The following is a 20,537-nucleotide window of genomic DNA, read 5'->3' on the forward strand; positions in this document are numbered from 1 at the left end:
TTGTTCCAGTCCATTACCCTTCTCCTAATTCTCTGCCACTGTGTCTCTCTCTATGAATCTATACTGGCCGGCTTGACCGGGGGACGAGCAGACAACCAACTGGTAGTAATAGGTAGAGAGGGAGTTTTCCCATTCAAGACCAGTTAATCCACAATGATGAGGTAGAATAAGCCCATGACCTTTAACATAACATCTGGGAAGATGAATGGGATGAGCTAATGAAGAGACCATGGTTATACTAAGAAGGAGCTTCCAGAGCTGAATTCCACGGAGGTCAGCAAGATTGGATGCATTAATAATTTAAACTATTAATCACCACATATTTTGCTCTGTGATCATTCCGTTTGGGCTGGAGGGAATGAATCTCAGGTCAGGCTGACTGAAAAAGAAACCAAATTCTCAACCTCTAAATTGAAAATGTCACGATCTGTTTCTCAGTTATAATGGAGAAACAGTGAGCTGCTAGTACATCCACAGCTCCTTACCCATTCTTCCGTCCCTTCACTGCTGCCCACAGACTTAGAAAACAAAACAAAATGAAACAACCAAAGCAAAAACAAACAAACACAAACAGACAGACGAAAAACAACCTTCAAGCTAAAGTGGAAAATAGGTTGGCAATGAGACAAGAAGGGTTAGAAGTGAACCTGGGGGTCATCACCCTTTATTCCACTCCCCTGGGAGGGCTCTTGGTAAGGAGTGACATGATGAAATTTTGGTTTGCAGATCGCATTCTTGTCTCCCACTAGCAGTCTGACAGAATTGGTGGGAAGAGGTGTTAGCTGCAGAGTGTCCCCTGACAACACCAGCTCTCCCAAGGACACCAGAAAGGTGTGGCAGAACCACTGAATTTATCTATTGCCTTCAAGAAGAACATGGAAGGACTGATAACCGGGCTGATGAACCCCAAGAGGTCCAGAATTGAGGGAGAGAAGACTGTGAAAGACCTGATTTTACTTGATGACTAGACACTGTGGTTAAAGTGTAGACATCTCTAAAGAGGCATGTCAGGGATGGGGACTGAGACGGTAGAGACTGGCTTATGACAAGGCAAATTATATTTAGAGTGGGGTGTCAGCATGGGATTGGGACTGAGCAACCATGAGAAGGATAAGAACGCTTCCCACAGCACTACAGCAGTTGTACAAATCCCTAGAAGACTAGAATGAACTCTAGCAAAGTGAGGGTAAGAAGAATATCAGTTATATCTTTGAAACCAACAAGTATCACCCTTCACTGACTGAAAAATCCTGAATGTGGACTGAATGTACCTGAAATTAACCACATTTAGTTTCTGACTTTCCAGTGGAAAGTGAGGATAAGGATACTTTTCAGTCACAAGATAGTTGAGACATTTTGCAATTTGGTACCTATCAGTTTTATAGGCTGTCATGTGTATGAAATGCATTCCAGGCTTCTGAACCAGAAGCCTCAACTTTCTTGCGACGTTAGGGAAAAATGGTGTGGGCTTAGCTGTAAAAATCCATAGCATCACAAATTTTGTTGAAATGCCTCTTCTTCAACTGGCTCTGGTTTTCTGACGCAGATCATACGTGCCATCGCTTTCACCCAAAAGGCAACACTGAGCCTTGTTTTGAAGCTCCCTCTCCTTTATTTTTCTAAATCTGACTCTTAGTATGTCTTTCCTTTGTCTTGTCCTTATGCCATAAGTCTTCCTTTGTCTTTTTCTCAACACGTCCTTAATGAGTTCGCTTTCTCTACACCTACTTCATTTTTAGTCTTCATGTATCTTCTCTAAACATATTAATAAATAGCAATGTGGAGTAGGAGCAGGGAAATACAAAAATGATACAGCAGGTTTAGATCCAGCCTCTCAAGGAAGGTCAATGAGTGGATATGAGCACCTTTAATAAAATGTAAGAAGTGATCTGTTAGCATTATTGTCCACATGTATAGACATATAGATCACATATATAAATTCTGTAGAGTTAAGTCATAGAAGGCTTTCACAGAAGGTTGTAGATGAAGGAGTAGCATTTCCTGGTGAATGAGAATGGAAAGGACATTTCAAACACTAATGAAAGTTGTAAAAGTTATTTTAAAAAGTATAAAAATTAGGCTATTACTAAATTTTAATGGTGCGGAAGGAATATGAATTATGATTTTGAAATATAAACCAACAAAACAACAAAATCACAAATAAAATAACCAACTATGGAAAAATATTTAGGGGCACAGTTTGAGTATTAGAGGTAGGATGACTGAATACTTGTCGACTAGAGTTACTTAGATAGAAAGAAGTGTTGGCTCACCTATGGCAGCAGCAACAGGAATGGCAGAGATACTTATAATTTCATTTCAGCAATTGACAAAAATTAAATTCAGCATATTTAAAAATAAATCCAGGATAGGGGCGCCTGGGTGGCGCAGTCGGTTAAGCGTCCGACTTCAGCCAGGTCATGATCTCGCGGTCTGTGAGTTTGAGCCCCGCGTCAGGCTCTGGGCTGATGGCTCAGAGCCTGGAGCCTGCTTCCGATTCTGTGTCTCCCTCTCTCTCTGCCCCTCCCCCGTTCATGCTCTGTCTCTCTCTGTCCCAAAAATAAATAAAAAACGTTGAAAAAAAATTAAAAAAAAAAAATAAAATAAATCCAGGATATACAGCATCTTTTCTTAATTGTGTCCTATGTGGAAGCCCTATTCCCCCCACAATGGTAGGCACCTAGAAACAGGGACTACATGTTATTTCTCTTATAGTGTTACATTGGTCAGCGGAGTATCTCTTGAGCAGACGCTTATTTATAATTTTTACTTGTCCGGCAACCAGAAATGTGTGAACTCATTTTGAACAATGGCTTCCAACCCCTGCTGAGATGAAAATGACAAAATCACAGTGATTGGACTGACCACTCATATATAAAGATTGCAGGTGTCACTTCTGTCATCACTATGAACATCAAAACTGCTCACCAGCGATTTAATGGACTTCTCCGAGACACTATCCTGAACATGCATATATCAAAGAATTCTGAGCATTTTATATTCCAAGGTAAATATACCTTGCTTTTATTTTTAAAATTAGATTTTAAAAATTCAAGGTTTTATTTTTTTAATTTTTTAAGTTTATTTATTTATTTTGCGAGAGAGAGAAAGAGAGAGAGAGATAGCAGGGAAGGAGCAGAGGGAGAGGGAGAGCGAGAACTCCAAGCAGGCTTCGCGCAGTCAGAGCACAAAGCCTGACGTGGGGCCTGATCTCACAAACTGTGAGATTACAACCTGAGCTGAAATCAACAGTCACTTAGTCAACCAAGTCACCCAGGTGCCCCCAAAATTCAAGCTTTTAAAGACTGTGCTTCATGGTTGATAACATTATTTGAACTTAATCATAATGTATAATAGTAACATTATTATTCTATTCTTTTCTATTACAGAGATGAAAGATATATTCTTAGTTTGTAAAACTGGTGTACCTATTTTTCATCTCTGTTAGTCTGACATATACAAAACTTATTTACATCTTCATCATCCTGTTTTAAATGAAATCCCAAAGCTTAACACTTATTAAACTCCTGCTTTGCTTCTCTTTTTCAAAGTTATCAATTTTTCTTTCTATTGCTATACTTTTATTTTTTTCCTACTTTGCTAACAGCCATTTCCATTGGTTAAATTGGTGTCACTAACTCAGAGTAGCAGTAAAACACACACACATTGACAACCATAACAATCATAACTGGATTACATTATTAAGATTGAGATGTGGGTCTCCTTATCTGGAAAAAAAATTAAGAATTGTGTCTTAGTTAGAACTTGAAATAATAAGAAACTGATCTTATAAAATCTTTCTCAACTTCTTTTGGTTCCTTGGCAGGTGGGATAAGATTAAAAAGAAACAGCCAAAAGAAAAAAACAAAAGGAAAGAAATAAGAGACAAGCAAAGAAACAGCCAATTTGTTGCATTACCACTGCAATACCATTGTTCATGCTGATGACTTTTTTTCCTTCTTAGACTGTATCTATTATTTTACCTACTACAAGGAAGGGAAGCCACAGAAGAAATGTAGAAAGAAACAGAATTTGAGCTTCTAAGGGCAAGGTCCTGACGATAATGATAAGACTAAAAGAATATTGTAATAGTCTGGATGTCAAACCCTGAGCTAAGCAGGATGAGGCAAAGAAGTCATAGAGGGAAAAGAGCTGAACCCTTGGTGGGTGGGGGGAGTGATATAACCCAGCTAGGCTGGGAAGTTCTAGGGTAAAGGAGACCTGGGTCTTGTTTCCCAAGCAGAAACCATGAAGTTGATAAGGTCCCAGTTATTTCCTACCCTGTTGCAGTGCAGTGACAATACAGTAGAAATGATAGACAGACTCGTTTGGATAGGTGGGTCTGACTAGGCAGCAAATTTCCTGTAGTCCCAGAGTAACATGGTGACTTTTCCCATGCTTTTGCAAAAGATGTGGGCATTAGATGGTAGAGAGAGTTGAGGAATTGAAAGGGGCTTATTATTTAAGATTATGGTAACAGAGGACTATGGCTTGAGGTAGAAGGGCTGAAGGACTGATACCACATGGGGAATGGGGGGGAGTCTCCATGGAGGTCAGTAGGGAAGAGTGAAAACTATCAGCAAGATACCAGCTGACTGATGGCCAAACATCTCCCCTAAGTTGGTGTTGAGTCCTTAACCAGTGACCATAAAGATATATCCCATACTAAGGGGAAGGATTAGGTAGGAGAAATCCTGAACTAACTCTGTTCCCCTAGAGACAACTGACTTTAGCCAGAACTGGTTAAGTCTTGGTTTTCTATTGTGTGGAAAACATGAGAACTTGAAAGAAAAATTGTTAGAGTAAAAAACAAACAAAAAAAACCCCCCCAAATAACCCTACTTCTGTATAGACGAACATGTGGCTTCAAAAGGTGAATGCAATATATATTGCCAAGAACAGGTAAAGATCAATGTAAAAATCACTGACCTTTGGGAATAGATCTAGGAGCATAATATTCATTGAACTCAGTCAAACCTAGGGTTTGATTCATGAAAACCACAGAGTTATTCAGAAGAGATCAAGGCATATCTACTGCGAAAGGCTGGTTAAGTGATAAAAATTCTTATGAAGCTTGAATAGCCCATTAGACCTTGAACAGATAGAGGAGACTTCTGTTGAATTTCAGTCTTCCTCCCACTGGTTGTAGGGCAGGAGTTGGACATGAGATGGATATGACAGAACCAAAAGAAACCTCAGCTAGGGCTACCTGGCTGGCTCAGTCAGGAAAGAATACAACTCTTGGGCTTGGGCTCATGAGTTTGAGCCCTACACTGAGTGTAGAGATTCCTTAGATGAAAGAAAGAAAGAAAGAAAGAAAGAAAGAAAGAAAGAAAGAAAGAAAGAAAGAAAGAGTGAAAGGAAAGAAAGAAAGAAAGAGTGAAAGGAAAGAAAAGGAAAGAAAGGAAAGAAAAAGAAGGGAGAAAAGGAAGGAAGGAACGAAGGAAGGAAGCAAGAAATTTTAACTACAGGTGAAAGGAAATCAGGGGGTTTGGGGTCAACTTCCGGTGCAGGATTCAAGTAACAGTCCCAGTTTCACCAGTAGCTCAGAGTTGCAGGAAAGTCTCTGTTTCCTCACCTATAAAAGTAAAAGAGTGTTTAGGAATTATAGATAGGAGGCAATGTGTATAGCAGCAGACATAGAAGTATAAGCTTTACTTTTCAATAATTAAAAATCATGAAAGGGACTGCTTTATTTTCATTCTCCCTTTGTGGCTCTAAATAAACAAAAATAGAAAAATTCAGACATTTGGCATGCCTATATCCATGACCTCTGGTCCAAGGAACATCTAAAATTTAGAATAATTAGAAAAAACCCTCAAATTGGAAACAACCCTTACTTTATTTCAGTGCCTACTCAATGTGATTTCTCCGAGATGATCAAACAGTTGGAGCGTAGCAGTGATTTTTGGTTTTCTGGTTTTAGGCAATCTGGAAGAAAGGAGAGTAGCACACAGTGTTCATTAAAAGTGTAATTCCTTCCTTATGCTGAAAATCTTTCCTCTCTTATCTGGATCCTCACTACTGTCTGCAGCTTTCTAACTTCCTCACTTAAGTGACACACTAATGGGCTTAGCTCTACACGGAATTTCTTTGACAATGTAGATGGTAAACTATACAGAGAGTAAACTCAGGGCCTATTGACTTTGATAACAAAGTTCGAAAAAGGAGACCCTTCTTGGTACTTTGCAGGCAACTATCTGTGTAAACACACACATTCAGGTGAATAGCACACCCATCAGACGCCAGATGGACTAAATACCCTCTTAATGGTGGAAAAGAGGAACAGATGAACTCGGAGGTGAACACAATCTTGGAAATTAAAGAATGAGAGCAACCGGGGTGATGTTATATAAAACAGTACTGCGGGGAGAATGTCACTTCTGTAGGTATAATGTTTTCTATTAACGTGTTTTGATTACCAGCGCAACCAGCGGGGGTTGAAGAACATACTGGAATTCATCCTCCTATTGTCATTTACAACATCGTTCATTGTTGTGATATATTATTAAAAAAAGATTATGTAGTGCCAAATATTGCAAGAGAATCTACTCTCTAAGAATACTGAATATGCTTTTCCCTCCTCTCCCAATTTCTCCCCTCCACCCCCCAGTTTAGGTTATCATACATATTTATAATAAGCAAATGCCACTGCTTAAAACTTCTGCAAATAACTCAACTGAGATTTAAACTGAATTATTTTAAAGGTCAATAGATAAAAATGGTTCACAGAACGATAAATCCTTGAGATAGGAAATTTGGGGCCATTTTCTTCTAAGAAATAGGAATAGTTTAAAATCAAGTGGAAACATAAGGTATCTGTCTTTCTCTGTGTGACTTATTTCACTTAGCATAACACTTTCCAGTTCCATCCACGTTGCTACCAAAGGCCAGATTTCATTCTTTCTCATTGCCACGCAGTATTCCATTGTGTATACAAACCATGATTTCTTTATCCATTCATCAGTTGATGGACATTTAGGCTCTTTCCATAATTTGGCTATTGTTGAAAGTGCTGCTATAAACATTGGGGTATACGTGCCCCAATGCATCAGCACTCCTGTATCCCTTGGGTAAATTCCTAGCAGTGCTATTGCTGGGTCATAGGGTAGATCTATTTTTAATTTTGGGGGGAACCTCCACACTGTTTTCCAGAGTGGCTGCAGCAGTTTGCATTCCCACCAACAGTGCAAGAGGGTTCCCGTGTCTCCACATCCTCTCCAGCATCTGTAGTCTCCTGATTTTTTCATTTTAGCCACTCTGACTGACGCGAGGTGGTATCTCAGTGTGGTTTTGATTTGTATTTCCCTGATGAGGAGTGACTGTTTTGTGGATCCTGAGAAACTTAACGGAAGACCATGGGGGAGGGGAAGGGAAAAAAAAAGAGAGGGAGAGGGCCAAACCATAAGAGACTCTTAAAAACTGAGAATAAACTGAGGGTTGATGGGGGGTGGGAGGGAGGGGAAAGTGGGTGAAGCGTATTGAGGAGGGCACCTGTTGGGATGAGCACTGGGTGTTGTATGGAAACCAATTTGACAATAAATTTCATATTTAAAAAAAAAGATAAAGAAAAAAAAATCAAGTGGAAGTAAGGAAAATCACAGGCTCTTGGCAAAGGTCAAAGGATGAGGTTCTTAAACCCTATTCTCATGCATCAAGAAACAGTGCACTGGAACTTTACATTGGTGCTGAGAAAGTCTCAGCTGGTTTGGAGAAGATTCACCGATGCAGACCTTTCAACTCTTCCCACACGAGGTCCCTCTGCTCACTCACAAGGGATTTGCTTTGCAGGATTTGTTTAGAGAGAATCTTCCCTTTGGAATTCTTGCCAAGTGCTTAGAAGCTCTTTACTTGAATGGCATGGTCTATCCCAGGAGAGGCTGTGTATCCAGGTTGCTCTCGTTCACCTCCACTCTGATCCAGATACCGTCTCATTTGCTTTTCACGGTGCTTCCCAGGGAACATTCACACCAGTTCCCCTACAGTGGCTCACGGTGATCTTGTTAGTTGCTCAGAAAAGCTGCTAGCGGTTTTGTGGCTTTTCTTGATGTGTCCTTATTGAACCGCCTGGCTCACCTTTTTCTGAGGGTAGAAGCATGATGAAATGCTATGCTTGTGTCATTGTTGTTTCATGGTTCCATCTCCTACATGCCGGTGTCAGTAAAAAAAAAAAAAGAGAATAGGCTCTTTCCATCTGGCATTGGAATGGAGATCAGCAACATCAATTTTTAGGCCTCATTTCCCTCCCCAAGTGTGAAAATTTCATATTGCAGCTCCGATGTAGGGTACGTTAGACATATTTTATGCGCTGACTGACAAGACCGTGGCCCACATTTTTGCTGTTGCCGCGGCAACCGGCACCACGCAGTGGTCACCTGAGGCCACCTTGTTTTAGCCGCTCTGCTTCTCTTTTGCTTTCTGCTTTCTGTTTGCTGCCTCATTCCAGCCCCGCAAACTTTCACCAATGGGGATAGAAGGTGTAGGCAGCAAATTCTCTTTTGTCTCACATCTTTGGGCAGATAATCGGAGGCACGGTATACACAGTTCCTCAGAGAGTTCCCAGTTCCGGGAACTCCAGATAAAACACGGGATTCCAGTTAAATTTGCATGTCAAAGAAACAACAGATACTGTTTTTAAGAGTAGACATATATCCCAAATATTGCATGAGACACACCGCTACTAAAGAAAAAAAATGTTGTTTATCTGACATTCAATTTCATCTGAGTGCTTTTAATTTTACAAGCAACCTTATTTCCAGTGGAATGGAGACCTCCTGGGCTCTAGTAGTACTCAGTACAGCACCACACCCTTGGGTTGGATTGGATTTACTTTTTCCCTGACTTCCTTCTTCCCCAATCCCGCGGCCTTCCATCCTCAAAGAAATTACCCACAGGCAAGCTTTTGTCTCAGGCTCTGTTGTTTCCAGAAGGCAAGCTAAAATATAAGGCTAAATATGAAAAACGTAGATTATAGCTCATTGGGTTGTAAACATGTAGACAACAGTCCATTGAGAATTACTGGGTTTATAATTACTTGTTTTTTCCGAGTAATCCACACGTCACTTAGAGTTCTTATCTTTTGAAATCTAGATAAGCCTGATTAGAACTGTCAGTGCTCTGTAAAAGTACAAAGCTGCCCACAGACACCTGTACTTTCTGAGATGCTTATATCCTGTTGTAAACTCCTGATTCTGTAAATTAGTTTGGTTTGTGGATCACCTCGCCAACCTGGACATCCTGATTTTGGTCTCCCCAGTGCCCCTCTCTACCCTCCCTCCCCAGGTCTTCTGGAAATGAATCCCCAGCCCTTAGCACAATGCCAGGCAAATGGTGAATGCTTGGCAGGTATTTGTTGACTCAACAAATGAATACAGTGCTTTTTTTATGCATCCCATTTTACACCATAAACTTGTGTTTCTTCTTTCCAAAACACACTTAATTCTGTTTTTTTTTTTTTGAAGTTTTCATTTTTGCTAACTGCCCTGCCCTCCTCAAATAATTAAGAATAATTAAGAATCACTGTAGGGTGAGAAGTTGGTAAAAAACAGAAGAAATCCACCACGGATCAACTGAATGTTTCTGACAGCGTGTGACATTCACTCAGTTCATTATCGCATTCAAAGACACTCATTAGAATAAGTTCTGTGGGTTGAGGTTAAGTGAGGTTTAGTAGAAAGCTAGTTATCGAAGAAAACAGCAATGATTAGGTATAAGTGCTGATAACTGGAAAAGCAAGAATCAAGAGATACATTTTACGGTGGTTGATTATTCAGGAAACTATTTATGAGATTCTATCATTTGAGAACCATTTGTAAGGCACAACTACATGGTCCATAGGAGTATTTCTTTAAGGAGAGAATTCTCTAAAAGTATATTATGTCATCCCTTCTAGTTTTTCTCTGCGCCTGATATTTTTAAACTTGATTTCATTTAACTTATTCTTTTTTCTTGGCCTTAATTCTTTTGTGCCTGACTCTACATTGACAGGCACATAATTTTTTCCAGCTTTATTGAGGCATAATTAACAAATAGAAATTCTATATATTTAAGGCATACGAACATGATAGTTTGATATATGTGTACATTTTGAGATGATGACCGTAATTAGGTTAATCAGCACATCCATCAACTCACATGGTTGCCATTTGGGGGGTTGTGGTGAGCAGTTCTCAGCAAATTCCGAGAATACATACAGTATTCTTATTAAGTATAGGCCCTGTGGTGTCCATTAGACCCCAGAATTTACCATGAGGCTTGCATAAAACATCTTAATACTTCTTAACGGTAAACCTATGTAAGTGATTTGGTTAGGCACACTGGAGGCAAAAGTATTGGAAACCACAGGCACTCTGATACAAGGGCAAATTATCTCTAAAATCATACCAATAGAAACTTATTTATTGCATCAAGGTGAACAACAAAGTCAATAATAATATCGTGGAACAATATTAAATGTTGCCATATATGTCAGGCATCCCGCTAAATGATTTTTACCTGCCTCCTGTCTCAACATTCTTGTGCAGAAGGTCCGGCCATTGCTTAAGTTTCATACATAAGGGAAGTATTTGATCTATGACTGTACGAGCAGTAAACAGAAGTCAGATCTAGGCACTGTTGAGTTCAACGTCCTAATGCCACATCATTTTGGGAAACTGAGCCATGACGGAATTAAATGGGAAGGGAGGGGAATGGGAATGGTCAGGGTTAGATCTCTTGGTAGTAGAACAAGGAATTGTGATTAGTTAGAAGTCAATATAAAATTTATTTCAGTTGCTCTTTTTTTCTCCTGCCTACATATTGGTGAAGTTCTTGTTTATAAATTTGGAGAATGTGGTCGTAAATCTTGCTTTGTCATCAATCATGTTCTGTCACTGCCACACACACATAAAGGAAAACTTGAATCTTCTAACACAATTGATGTCCTGACTCCAGTTTGAAGCTTAATTTCCTATTTCTCTTCACCCCTTGGGAATACCTGTGGTTCGTTTGGTGACTAAGCTGATGAACCACAGTTGCTGCTTTGATAACGATTCAATCTCAGTTTAGTAACATCAAAAAAAAAAAAAAAAAAAAAAAAGAAAGAAAGAAAAAAAAAATCCCCCTCCAAAACAAACCCCGCAGAACAAAGGCGAGTTAGGAGAAACGTTATACGTTAGAAAAAGTCTTTGCATGTTATTGCTGAGATAAAGATAAAATAGCTCTTTGGCATTGTTCTAATATAGGAGTCGTTTTCTTTAGGGTCTTTGAACTCCAACTTCTTAAATATCTTTAATGTTTGTAGGCAGGAGATAATGCTCGTAGGTAAGAGACACATGGCAACGTTCTATGTCTGACTTCCAGTATTGGTTTCTTTAAGCCCAAGAGAAAAACGTGCAGCCCTGTTCTAGAAGGACTCTGATACCGGTTCATGCCCTGTGGGGGTGACCAACTGGGTAGCCAACATATAACTAAATATTTTTCATTCTGCCACCATCTCTTGGGGGTGATGGTTGCCTCATGCAAAGGACACCTCCTAGGCACTTATTTCATTAGCATTAAACTTTCGTTTGCGTGAATTCAGTTTTTCGTAGTTTTGAAGAGACACGTCACCGTAGACGGTGCGTCAAACGTACCGTCTCAGCTTCCAATTACAAGTGTGTTTTGAGCGGAGCAGCTGGCACAGTTCCTGTCGTTCCTGTCTGGCCCTGGACGCAGGGATGCGTGGCTTGTTCTTTGTTCAGAGCACTTTCCAAGAGATTGGGCCGAACAGTTGCAACCAAGAATCACTTATACCACCAGGAGCTGAGAAACTTTGCGGCTGTCATGAATGAAGTTTGGAGTGACACAAATCTTGTTTGGAGAGCTCACTGTGTGGTGCTGGAGAATTAATCTGTGACTGTAAACCTTCTTCTCTTTCCTTAATCAGATAAACTGTCTGGCCTGAAACACAGGTCTTTTCTTTTCACAGACAGCTCTGTTTTCGCCCCCAAAGAGATTTTGTCCAACATAAGGACACAGTGCAGTCTAAGTGGAAAGCGTCTCAGATTTATATAATTTTATTCCTTTTCTAACAGTTGTGTGAAGCAGGGAGAATTGCTATAAAACGGGTTGTTTTTAAAATTCATTTTAGGAAAATTTGAGGTGAGAAAATAATTTGCATCTTCTTACTTTGGTTAAGAATAACTAGCCTTATTTATTTATTGATTGATTTATTGATTTATTTTTAAACTTTTAAAAAATGTTTATTTTTGCGAGAGGGAGAACATGAGTGTGAGTGGGGGTGGGGCAGAGAGAGAGGGGGACAGAGGATCCGAAGTAGGATCTGGGCTGACAGCAGAGAGCTTGATGCAGGCCTCGAACTCACAAACTATGAAATCATGACCTGAGCCGAAGTCAGATGCTAAACCGACTGAGCCATTCAGGCGCCCCTAATTTAGTTTTTAAAAAGGTATTTGTTTCACTAGTTTTTCAACAGGGAATACAAGCATAACCTAAAATGAAACAAAATATCCCTTTACCATATCTCTGATATATAAGTAAAGTTTAATTGTAACGGTACAGCATAGCTCTTATAACATGATAGTATATTTGTATTTAATGTTTTTTACTTGGCATTTAAAAATTTTTGGACATTTTCATTTCTATGTAGCTGTATATTTTCATTTAAAAACATATTTTAAATATTTTTATTTAAAAAGTTATTTTTGATGTTTATTCATTTTTGAGAGACAGAGACAGAGTATGAATGGGGGAGGGACAGAGAGAGAGGGAGACAAAGAATCCAAAGCAGGCTCCAGGCTCCAAGCTATCAGCCCAGAGCCAGACAGGGGGCTTGAACCCATGAACTGTGAAATCTGACCTGAGCTGAAGTCAGATCCTTAACCGACTGAGACACTCAGGTGCCCCTTAGAGAGATATTTTAATGTAATGACATAATTTTTACTTTTTTTCAGCAAATTTTTTGCCAAGTGTTCAACAATTAAATCACTTTTTTTTTCTCCCCCCTTCCCTGTCTCCCTCCTTTTCTTTCCTCTTTAGTGTTCTCTCTTTTTTTAATTTTTTTATTTTTGGAGAGAGAAAGCATGAGTGGGGGAGGGGCAGAGAGAGAGGGAGAGAGAGAATCCCAAGCAGGCTCCACACTGTCAGCGCAGTGCCTGACGTAGGGGTCGATCTCACAAACAGAGAGATTGTGACCTGAACTGAAATCAAGAGCCCCATCACCCACCCGACGAGCCACCCAGGTGCCTCCTCTTTAGTGCTTTTAATCCACGATGGATACTAACTATATGTAAATATTTTTGTTATCACATCATAGGACACAGTTTTATGACTTTCCTCATATCTTTCCTAATTGCTTTCTTAAAAGATTAGTCAATTTATTACACTTAGTTTTAAATAATTTTTAGTATGCAAAATAGTTGTAATAATATTTATAAAAATGGAGATATATAAAGAAAGAACATTAGGTATCCACTGATGTGGTAGATGGCTTCTGACATGAACTTCAATGATTCCTGGCTCTTGGTGGTCCTAGTTTTGTAAACTCCCTCCCCCTGAGTAACTTGCTTCTAACTAATAGAATGTAGTAGCATTGAAAGAATATAACTTTTGTGTTTAAGTAACAAAAGATTGGGACCTCTGTCTTGCTTAGCAGACACTCTCTGTTGCTGGTTTTAACGAAGTGAGTGGCCACATTGGAGGGGCCCACATAGCAAGGAACTGAGGGTGGCCTCTGACAGCAGCCAGCAAGGAACCCTCAGTCCAACACCCCTCAGAGAAATGAGTCCTGACAACAACAAACATGTAAGTGAGCTTGAATCTTCCCCAGCCAAGGCTCCAGAGGGGACCTCAAGGCTTGGTTGATAATGAAGTTATTATCACCTTGTGACAGGTTGAAGCAGAGATCCCAGCTAAGCTGAGCCTGGATTCCTGATTCATAGAAATGGAAAGATAATGCATGTGTGTTTTTTCAGCTGCTATGTGTTGGGGTGATTTGTGACTCAGCGATAGATGACTGATGGAATTGATAACATTTCACTGTTTTCTTATTTTTTTTTCAAGAAGGAAATATATATGCATATTAAAATTAGGATAATGTAAACTGAGTTTTGCTCCCGAGTTTTTCCCATACATTTCCATGATACTAAATAAACCAACAGAACCACATTTTTAATGGTGCTATATACAATATGAGTGTATAAATGCAACGTAATTAGACTTTTGGTTAGACTTTTAGTTTTGGTTTACTTTGGTTAGACATGGTTAGACTTTTAGTTTATTATTGATTTTATGATGCTAAATAATTCTTTGAAAAAAATTCTTCTACATAAATATATTGCTTCTCTATTATTTTTATTTAGCATGTGAATCTAAAAGTGAATAACTTGGATAAAAAACATTTTAAATGCTCATGAGCAATATTACTAAATTCCATTATTCCGGGAAGATTGACTCAGTTTTTTATCCCCACCAGAAACGTGTGACAGAGTCACCCCCTCGTTGCATATCAGTTACATATCATATGTATGTACACATGTACATACATACAATCCAACACTGGGATTATAGTCATTTTTCTTACTTATATTACTTATTTGATAAATTTTACTTATTTTAATTTGCATTTGGATTTCTAAAAAATTTGGTCAAATTTTCACAGTTTAGCCATTTAGGTATTTTGTTTTTACTAAAACTCTGGCTCATATTTTGGTGATTTTTATATTGTGGTATTTATCTCTTTGTTTACTGATTTTAAGAGTTATTCCATATTAATGATGTCAGTGTATTAGGTAGTATGCAAATAGCTTTTTCTCATTAATGCATTGTACTTTTAAAATCATTGTGTTTTAAAATAACATTTATTTTGGGGGGCCCTGGTGGCTCATTCGGTTGAGCATCCGACTTCGGCTCAGGTCACGATCTCATGGTTCATGGGTTTGAGCCCTGTGTCGGGCTCTCTGCTGACAGCTCAGAGCCCGGAGCCTGCTTTGGATTCTGTGTCTCCCTCCCTCTCTGCCCCTAACCCACTCGCATTCTTTCTCTGTCTCTCTCAAAAATGAATCAACATTAAAAAAATTAAAATAACATTTATTTTGACCTTGATTCTAGAGCAAAAGGGTACAAATATATTCACTTTTCTAGCGGCATTTGTCTCTCTCTCACCCACATGCATTCCACCTAATAAAAATACTGTCAACCAGTCTGTATCAAACCTGTGTCATATTTATTTGAGCACTGTAATATGTATTTTTCCATTTGGTTTTTCACAACAATCCTGTCTAGGTGGGTATAGAAGGTCTTATTATCTTAATTTTCATATGGTTTAAAATTTTTTTTAATGTTTACTTATTTTTGACAGAGAGAGACAGAGCATGAGTAGGGGAGGGGCAGAGAGAGAGGGAGACACAGAATCCGAAGCAGGCTCCAGGCTCCGAGCCGTCAGCACAGAGCCTGACCTGGGGCTCGAACTCGCTGACTGTGAGATCATGACCTGAGCCGAAGTCGGACCCTCAACCGACCGAGCCACCCAGGCACACTTATAATGGTTTAAACGTAGCTCAGAAAAGTGTCTTAACTGACCCAAAGTTGCAGAGTTTAGTAAATGGTAGAGTTGGACACAAACTGCTTTCTGACTTACATCCAGTACTCTTCCCTCCATGATTGTTCTTCATGCCCAGGGTTATTCTAGGCTGTATCCTGTATTCTAGGCTATATCCATGGCTGAAGGCAGAAGGGTAGGGAATTAATGTTTACAATGTGCTTGATATTTTTATGTACATTAACTCATTAAATACTTATCATAATACCATAAGTAATAATTTTCATATTTTTTATAAAGGAAGAATAGAAGTCTCAAAGATTTGCTTGCCCAACATTAGAAAAGTAGTGGAGGATATTATCCAGCCCTCAGGCGGATATTTAAGGCCTGTGGTCTGCCTTCCATAATTTGGAAATAGTGTATGGACCAACTGGAATTTATTATGGAGCTTTATTCTTTTAGTATTTCTCTTTTCCCACAGTCTTTGCAAGTTCCTTCTTAGAACTCTTATGTACGAATGAGGTTTCATTGGGACTGATTTTTTACCTGGTTAACATCTAGTCTTCGGCTAAGGCTTATGTCAGGCGTTGCCACCTCCAGGAAGCCTTTTGAGCCTGAATTTCTTTTGTCCTTACTCAGACGCTGTGCGTATCTCCGTCATGGTACTCAACTCATTGTAATCTATGTGTCTATTTGGGCATCTGCCTCACCATTTAAAAATGGGAATTTCTAAAGTTCTTGGAGGACTGCTTAGGATTCGTTTAGAATTCTCCTTGCCTAGCACAGTGCCTGGCTCATAGCGGGTGCTGAAATGTGAAATGAATGAGGAAAAGGATGGAATGGCTGGGATGCTCAGGACGGCAGGGGTGCAGCTGGCTCATTGATACTTCCGTAAAGACAGGAATTGTAGGTGCTTACAATATACACGGTTTCAACATCTGCTTGTGCGGGAGTTCCATCAGAAAAGGCCAGAAAAACATTTTGTTTTAGCCTCGCTTCCCTTCCACGGCAGGTGTCTATTTGAAGCTTTTAAAATAAAGTCAAGGGGCACCTGGTGGTTCAGTTGGTTAAGCATCTGGCTCTTGATTTTAGCTAGTTCATGATCTCATGGTTCATGAATTCGAGCCCAGCAAGGGTCTCTGCACTGCCAGAGTGGAGCCTGTTTGGGATTCTCTTTCCCTCTGTGCCCCTCCCCTGCTCGCATGGTATGTGTGCTTGCTCTCCCCTCCCTCCCCCCCAAAAAGTCTAGAAGATTAAGATAAAACAGCAACTTAAATGTGACATACTAGCTTAAGTGACACTTCTGGGAATTACAGAGTTCTAAACACATTGGTGGAGGGGTGCCTGCGTGGCTCAGTGGGTTAAACATCCCACTCTTGACTTTGGCTCGGGTCATGATTTCACGGTTTCTGAGTTCAAACCCCGCATCGGGCTCTGTGCTGACCACAGAGAGTCTGTCTCCCTCTCTCTCTGCCTTTCCCTAACTTGCTCTCTCTCAAAATACATGAAAATAAACTTAAAAAAAAAAAGATGGAAAATCTGCCCTACAAATGATACACATCTCAATTTTACTGTTTTTCTTTTTTTAATTTTTTTTAACGTTTATTTATTTTTTTGAGACAGAGAGAGACAGAGCATGAACAGGGGAGGGGCAGAGAGAGAGGGAGACACAGAATCCGAAACAGGCTCCAGGCTCTGAGCTGTCAGCACAGAGCCCAACGCGGGGCTCGAACCCACGGACCATGAGATCATGACCTGAGCCGAAGTCAGACGCTCAACCGACCAAGCCACCCAGGCGCCCCAATTTTACTGTTTTTCTTAAAGTTGAAGTAGTCACGTACACTGTGCATGAGCATATGTAGATACATACACTGTGCATGAGCTGTATGATATTTACCATACAGCTTAATTATAGGGTATAGTTGTTCAGATACTGAATATAAAAGGCAATTCTATCATTTTTGTCCAGTTTCTGAAAGTAGAAATTGGAGCATTAGTACGGATGAGATGAAATGAGAATAGAACAGAATAATCTTCTCTTTAGTGGGCTTGCTGATGAAAGTGGCTTATCTTGGCACTTCAAAATACCTGAAAAGACGTAAACAATTAAATTAATAACTAAAGCTGAATAGTGACACATTGCAAAAGTTAGCTATGAAGTTAGTACCTGGCTACCTGTGTGAAATGTAAAGGAGCTGAACTATGTATTTGCATTTGCCCCACTTGAAATCGAATAATTTGGAAAGAGGGAAACATTTCTTGACAAGTCAGCTGGGCCCCTGCCAGTTTTGATCAAAGAGAAGCTTCTGGCAGAATGCTGTAAATCCCAACGATACTTGGGATTTTTTTTAAAGCAGTTGTCTCTGCTAAAGAATTTTGCAAATACACGGAACACGCTGATACTGTTAGTTAATGAGCAAGGTTTAAAAAAGAAAAAAATTTCAAAATGATGACACCGCTGAATATGAATATTGATGGCCCCACGTTAAAGGTCAAAGAATGTATGTAATGAATATTCATGGACACCTTTTTTTCCAAGAGGCAAAATATCACTCTCGGAAGAGTCAGATTTTAAATAATTCTAATTATGATGTTCTGTTGAATTCCCAGCAGAGTCCTGTACCCTAAAAAATATGAAACATCTGTTTGACAAGTGATTTCCATGCAGTTACTATGCTTTGACAAATAGCCGCATGCATGCTATAGCACCCTCTAGCTAGATTCCAAGGTAACTGATTACAACTCAGTTCTGCTTCCAGTCCATAATTATTCCAACTTGCCTTTTCCTCTTTGAATTATACTGTATTACTTAGATGTTTTTGTTTCCCCTTCTCTTTAAAACATAGCCCCCAGGGATTTTTTTTAATCCCAATTTAAACAGTCTGACGTGATAAATGGAGTCCCATTCCCAGGAGGGGGTACTCATTGGTGATAAATTCCTGACACCTTACAAAAGCATTTGTTTCTGTCATAAACATGAGGCTCTGATTAGGCTTGCGTCTCGGGAAGGTTGTTTCATGAAGTTACTGAAATTCCAAGGTTAGCTGCCTCTACTCACCCTTGAATGATTGTTCTGATAGTCAAGACGAGGTGAAGTAAGACTCTGGCTTCAGGCAGTCCACCTTTCTCCAACAGGTCAACCTTGGCAGGCCTTGAATGCCAGGGTGAGGAGGTAGGGAGAGAATGGGGGGGGGGGACGTGTGGGGTACTGGTGACAAAGGCAGGACTGGAGAAGCAGAGGGTGGCTTTAAAGAGGAGAGTCGTAAACAAAACCAAGAAACTTGAAAAGGAGAGAGTAGAAAGGGGAGATAGGAGACATGAAATAGAGAAATCAAACCGAGGGACAGACAGGGGTCAGCCTGGGGTAAAGAAAGTGTAAGAATAAAGGAAGTCCAACAAAGAATAAAAAAAATAAAAGAAGAATAAAAGAAGAAAGTCGAGAATAGGGATTTGTTTTCACCGTCACAGTTAACATTCTTCTGATACTACCTATCTGGAAACTGGGGTCTGCAAACTGGAACCAAATCGACGTTGTTGATAGTTAACTAATCCTCTAACATTCACTTTCTTGATCTTGCGTTGATAGGTAGAAATTTACATGAGTTGACAATACATTTAGAAATGAGAAGCTACTGTTTCCTCCCATCTTCAGTGCCAGTTTACATCGACAAAAGAAAAAATTAAAGAAAATTGAGATTTCCTTTAATAAATACATATTACCAACTTTTTCTCATAGTCAGAGATGCTGAGATGTTCATGGGTGCCCAAAAGATGTTGAGGAACATTCAGAGCCTCCTCCGTGAGAATAGATTGCTATTACCCTATAAAATCATATTTCAAATGACTTTTCTTACAGTTGCCAACGACTCAACTCATGATGATAGATGCATATGCAAGGATTTTTGACAATTCCTCAATGTAAAAGAATATGAGCAGAGCAGGATCTTTACAGGTATACTTAAAAAGGAAATGTTATATTAGAAATGGTAAGCAAAGTTCTTAGTGTTTTTAGATTTGCATGATCATGTTTTTAAAAATTGAAGTATAATTAGCCTACAGTGTTCTGTTAGTTTCGGGTGTGCAATACAATGAGTCAACAATTCCATACATTTCTCAGTGCTCAGCAAGATAAATGTACTCTTCATCCTTTTACCTGTTTCACTGATCGGCTCCCACCTCCCCTCTAGCAAATACCAGTTTGTTCTCTGTATTTAAGACTCTGTCTTTTGCTTGTACTAATAATGGTTTTGTGAAGATTTCTTTACCAATTTTCATTTAGTGACTGTGTCACATGATTCTGCAGGACTTTCGCTTTAATTCTTAGCAGCCTCTTTTTTGCAGATTGACAGCACTTTAATCACCCTCTGCAGAATGTAGAGAAGACAGTTTGTCAGTGATACTTTGCTGTTTCTCAGTACCGCTTTGTGCCTTTACAATTCCCAGTTTCCCATTTGGCTTACCAACTCTTCAGCTTCTGTTCAGGAAAGACTCTATCACGAATGCCATTTGTACTTCCAGGTGGCTTGTTACTAATCTCTGCTTGGTTATGAATTGATCATTAAGACACGAGCACGTATTGGGTTAAGACTTAACCTCCTCGTAAACATTTTTCGGAAAGAGATTACTTATCTATCTATCTATCTATCTATCTATAATCTGTCTATCATCTATCTATCTACCTATCTATCTATCTGTCTATGCAACTAATCATCTATCTATGTTAAACAATAATATGTTTGTTTTTTTTTTTTCCATTCTACAAGAGACCCAGCAGTGGGTCAGGCTCTAGAGTACGTAATACAGTGGCTCCAAGATGTCATCAAGGGCTCAAGTTCTTTCTTTTTCTTTGATGTCTTCAAAGTCATTTTCACCCTTCAGCTGATTTTTGTCATGGTCAGCAGCCATCCAAGAAACTTCTTCTAATGCCTTGATAAAGATCAGGTCTCATGTTTATTCCTAATCATGGAAAGAGGGGATTACAATGATAAGCTTACAGTGTTTCTCAATCTTGGCTGAAATT

At 39.4% G+C, this 20,537-nt stretch overlaps 1 long non-coding RNA gene across 2 annotated transcripts in view; it reads left to right on the plus strand.

Annotated features, from left to right (window-relative positions):
* The window catches only part of LOC131506460 (uncharacterized), a 77,997-nt gene extending 58,745 nt beyond the window's left edge, over window positions 1–19,252 (plus strand). Inside the window, exons 1-2 of one of the 2 annotated variants that reach the window (XR_009258953.1) lie at window positions 2,661–3,007; window positions 19,104–19,252. This is a non-coding gene — a long non-coding RNA (uncharacterized LOC131506460). Of the gene's footprint in view, window positions 1–2,660; window positions 3,008–19,103 lie in introns of those variants that run through there. The other variant, XR_009258952.1, reaches the window with a different exon arrangement.
* The last annotated feature ends 1,285 nt before the right edge of the window (window positions 19,253–20,537 follow it).

Source organism: Neofelis nebulosa, chromosome 3, assembly GCF_028018385.1.
Source record: "Neofelis nebulosa isolate mNeoNeb1 chromosome 3, mNeoNeb1.pri, whole genome shotgun sequence".
In the NCBI taxonomy this organism is placed as follows: Eukaryota; Metazoa; Chordata; class Mammalia; order Carnivora; family Felidae; genus Neofelis; species Neofelis nebulosa.